This window comes from Castor canadensis, chromosome 1 (assembly GCF_047511655.1).
Source record: "Castor canadensis chromosome 1, mCasCan1.hap1v2, whole genome shotgun sequence".
Taxonomy (NCBI): Eukaryota; Metazoa; Chordata; class Mammalia; order Rodentia; family Castoridae; genus Castor; species Castor canadensis.
The window spans coordinates 143,395,448-143,400,668 of NC_133386.1; the positions used below are offsets into that span (position 1 = coordinate 143,395,448).

At 34.6% G+C, this 5,221-nt stretch overlaps 1 pseudogene; it reads right to left on the reverse strand.

Moving 5' to 3' along the window:
- Nucleotides 1–2,908: 2,908 nt before the first annotated feature.
- Nucleotides 2,909–3,930, reverse strand: LOC109680971 (olfactory receptor 56B2-like; annotated as a pseudogene).
- Between the last annotated feature and the right edge of the window lie 1,291 nt (nt 3,931–5,221).

Genomic DNA, 5,221 nt, shown 5'->3' on the forward strand with positions numbered 1-5,221 from the left:
GGGATTATTTCTATTTTTCTTATATTTGCTGAGGCTTGCTTTGTGCCCTAAGAGATGATCGATTTTTGAGAAGGTTCCATGGGCTGCCAAGAAGAATGTGTATTGTGCAGAAGTTGGATGAAATATTCTGTAGACATCAGCTAGGTCCATGTGATCTATGGTGTGGTTTAGTTCTAGAATTTCTTTGTTGATTTTTTGTTTGGATGACCTATCTATTGGTGATAGGGGAGTATTAAGGTCTCCCACTATCACTGTGTTGGAGTTTATATATGTTTTTAGGTCCTTCAGAGTATGTTTGATGAAATTGGGTGCATTGATGTTGGGTGCATATAGGTTGATAAATGTTATTTCCTTTTGGTGTATTTCCCCTTTCATTAGTATGGAATGTCCTCCTTTATCTCGTTTGATCAATGTAGGTTTGAAGTCTACTTTGTCCGAGATAAGTATTGCTGCTCCTGCTTGTTTTCAAGGACCATTGGCATGGTAAATCTTCTTCCAGCCTTTCACTTTCAGCCAGTGCTTATTTCTGCTGATGAGGTGGGTCTCCTGTAGATAGCAGATTGTTGGATCTTCCTTTTTAATCCATTTTGCCAGTCGGTGTCTTTTGATGGGGGAATTTAGTTCATTAACATTCAGTGTTAGTATGGTTAAGTACGTAGTGATCCCTGCCATGTAGCTGTCTTTGTTGATTAAGAGTTTGATTATGTGTATCTGAAATAATGTTATTCTTTACTTTCTTGCCTGTTCTTCTCCTGTGGTTTGGTATTGCCTGACCTTTCATGGCTTTGCTTTCATTATCTGTGTGCAGGATTCCTTGGAGAATCTTTTGTAATGGTGGCTTGGTGGTCGTATATTGTTTTAATTTCTGCTTATCATGGAAGATTTTTATTGCTCCATCTATTTTGAATGATAGTACTGTTGGGTACAGTATTCTAGGATTGAAGTGGTTGGACTTGGAACACATGATAGGGGAGAGCACATTTCAGTGATATAGAAATAGGTAGAAAACCCAAAACATGAAAGTGTTTGATGTCCCTACTCCGGAGGAACTAATATAGAAACCTTAAAGCAACAGAGGTTATCATGAGAAGGGTATCAGTAACCAGAGTAAAGATCAATTAAAGATGAATCAACATGGATCATAACACTTGTACACAAAAGCAATGCTAGGAATATTTTTGTATAGCTATCCTCAACTCAACTAACAGAAACACTTTGTCTTCCTTATTAGGCTTGTCTCTTTTCTTCAACAAAACTAGTGATAAAGGCAGAACACAACCTGCCTGGATCTGAGAGGGAAAGGGATGAGAGGGTAAGGGAGGGGGGAAAGGGGGAGAAATGACCCAAATAATGTATGCACATGTGAATAAAAAATAATAATAATAATAAAGAGTTTATTGTGTATTTACAAACTTCTCTAGGCATTTCATATTTTTGAAATCTATGGTTTTTTTATTTTACTAGAAACAGTAGAGAAAATTTATACACATAAACAACAATTTTATCACATTCCCCAATTCCGTTGAGCCATATATATATACATCTCATAATTTATCATTATTTATATATCACATCATTTTAACAATTTAAAGTGTAGAGTTGAGTGGAATTCAATATATGAATAATGCTCTAAATAGTCATATATTTATATATTTTAAATATATAAAATATTCCCTGATAACAAAGACATTGTTTCCTACTTGTATGGAATTCCCTTTTTTGAATGCTCATAACAGTACTTTTATACAGTAAGCAGCCTTTGGTGCCTAGCTTTCTTCATTAAGTACAATGTCCTCAAAGTTCCCAGGTTTTGGAGCATGTACCAGTAATCCATCACATTTAGGGTTTTATTGAGAATTATTATTTTATTTCTATTTACTTTTACTATACAAAACAGAAATTCAATATTTGTTAAATGTTGCATTCCCTTTTAACTACTTAACCAGGTAGAACTTTTCTAAAAATAAAGTTTATTTTGTATTTTGAGGTTCATAACATGATGGTAGGGAACACATATAGGCAGCAAAACAAGTACCATAGTGAAGGTGATCCCTACTATCTCACAGCTGCTTCCTAGATTGAATAATTATCCCTTTTACAGATAAGCTTCATCTTATTTATTGAGCAGCTTAAGGGGATGTAGGTTGCTTCTTCTGTTTAACAAATAATGCAACTATAGACATTAATTACTAGTTTTGTTCTAATATTTGTTTTAAATTAGCTAGATATATGGTAATTGTGTTAAACTCAATGAGCAACTGTTGAATTTATTTCCATAGTAGGTTAAGCATTTCATATCCCAACAGTAATACATCAGGATTCTAATGTACTTATATACCTATAATACTTGTTAATACTTAAATTCCCATTATTTTTAAAATTATTTATGTTCAAATTAGATGTAATGATGTTATTGTGATTTTGATTAGATTTTACCTAATAACTACTATTTTCAGTTACTTCTTGGTGATTAGCATATCTTCTAAGAGAAATACATATTCACATTTCTTTGTGCAGTTGCAAAGGTGTGACATCTAATCAAGCAAATAGTATATCTGTAGATATAACTCCTGCTTTATAAGTAATTACATAAATTTGAAAAGTTTAAAACTGCATAAGGTGAATTTCTGCTCTAACTACATCTATTCAATATTGTCTGGAAGGTCAAGCCATGGAAATAGTTCAAGTCATGGGCATAGACATTAGGTTAATTGTATGCATATTTCCCTTGGATGTTTTGAGATGAATAGCTTCATTATGTTATTCTTTGTAATGAAGATTTTTACTTGACACCCAGAGATTTCTAAGTCACTTGCACCTTTTTTGTTCTGAAGATTCAGCTACTGACATTGTTCCTTATGCTAAGAAAACCTTATGCATAATAAACCGAGCATAGTGTCCCCATTACTTACTCTTCACTATTTACTATCATTGAAGAGTGTAATAAATAAATACATGGGGAATATAAACATGGGCATTTTTCCATGTAGTTTCCCTTGATGTCTAGCCTAAGCACCTTATATAAGCCATGCCAGAGTTCTTTATTCTTGAGTGCATACACCATGGGGTTGAGAGCAGTGGGAATAATATTGCTTAGCACATTGAGTAGAACTGGGATAAGTGGAACTTTCATTCTTGCAATGTGAGTGATGGAAACAGCATGAGGATTGTGTAGAAGAAAATGATTAGGATCAGATGAGAAGTACAGGTGCCTAAGGCCTTGGATGCAGCTTCTACTGAGTTCAACTTCATCACGGACTGAAGGACCAGAACATATGATAAAATAGTCAAACCCAGATCAGCTCCCATAACTGCCCAACCCACAATTCGCTGGTTGATCCTGTTTATTTTCCTGTCATCACAAGCTAAGCTAGTGACTCCAAGGTTAGAGCAAAGACAGTGCTCTATTTGATTCCAGGATCTCTGAGCAACCAACACAGGCACTGAAACTGGGCCCAAGAATATTTCTGAATGTCATGCACACAGTTGATTTGACCACAAATTCAGTAATTATTGATGGATATTGCAGTGGTTTGCAAATGTTTACAAACCTATCGATAGCCATGCAAACGAAGATACCTGACTCCATAGCCACAAACCAATGGATGGCAAACATCTGGGCAAAGCACTCAGGGACACTGATGGCCTTAGCATTGAACCACAAGATGGCCAAAATCAGGCATGATAGTGGTAGCCAGTCCCATGTCCACCACAGCCAGGATACCCAGAAAATGGTACATAGGCTGGTGCAGTGCTGCCTCTCTGTTGATAATGGTCAGGATTAGGATGTTGGCAATGAGACAAAAGTTAGAGCATAGCCAGGGGCAGGGAGAGCCAGTGCTGCCAGCTGTGAATGCCTGGGAATCCCATCAGAATGAACTCAGAGACCTGGAACTCAGAGCTGTTGGAATCTCTGAGAAACTGGAACATCCTTCACTAAGAGGATGTTACCACTCTTAAATTATCACTTGACATTATTAAAAGAGAATTTACCCAACTACCCAACATCAGGCTATTAAGAGTGATTCAGCATTATTCTTAGCTTGTCACTCATTTAAATCAGACATGAAACAGGAAATCTGGTAGATGGTACATTTTCTTTATTAACACAGTAAATCATCCCTAAAATTCAATATTTCAGGCTATATTTTCTACCATTTCACAAATGAGGACTTAGATATAACAGAAGATGAGGACCTTATTCACCATCTTCCATGCAGTAGGTCATAAAAGAATAGGATGAAAGTGATCTGATATTAATATCTGATTCATATTTTGGGCTTTTCTGATCAGTTGGATGCTTCAGAGATCTAATATTCATGTTAAGTAGAGGCTTTGAAGTGTAGAGACTTCTTATGTAAGATGGTAGATTATTAGTATATATATAAAGGAAATCTTTATTCATATACTTGAGTTTTTAATAATAGTGATATATTTTTAAAAATTTTTATTAAGTATATGAGGCAGACCCATTTTAAGGAAGCTAATGTACAAAATGTTAGTCACCTTCCTAAAGTCCAGGAACAATAAAAAGCATACTATAGATTCAGTATCCCCATGCTGTTTATATTCCATTGATTGTTTTAAATATCTTACCCGAACTTGGTCCTAGTTTTTGGTTCTTATAAAAGTCTAAACAAGCATGCTCTAATGAATGAATAGATAAGACATGCAAAAACTTATGCATTTGTAAAACTGTTTTGCCAAGTGAACACTAGTATCAACAGTCATGTCTAAGACACATCCTTAATATAATCACTCACCATATTTTGATATAAAAACTAAAAACAGATGCATACTATCTGTTCTTACCAAGTATGTGCTATTTTTTTGTCTTTCAAAATTACAATATTAAACACAAAAATTTGAAATATATCAGTTTTTACAATATTATGTGTTAAAATGAAAGAAAGTAAAGAAGAGGCAGTTCCGATGTAGACCTGGTGAGTAAATTCATCTTAACCCAAGGAAAGGCCTGAATTTTCTTTAGAATGAGTCAAGGCATTTAATGAAAATATTTATTTAGAGAATCATTTATTTCCCATTAAATATATTCTTTCAAGAATGTCTGTATTTTAATCAGACATCTTTTACTTCTAATTTAGACTTAAAACAGCCTGCAGAAATCTCCACCAAGACAGCAGCTGAATGAGCATCAATTGTGAGGATTTACTTAGGGTGTGCTTGTCTGTCTTCTCTGCTTTATTGTAGACATTCTTAA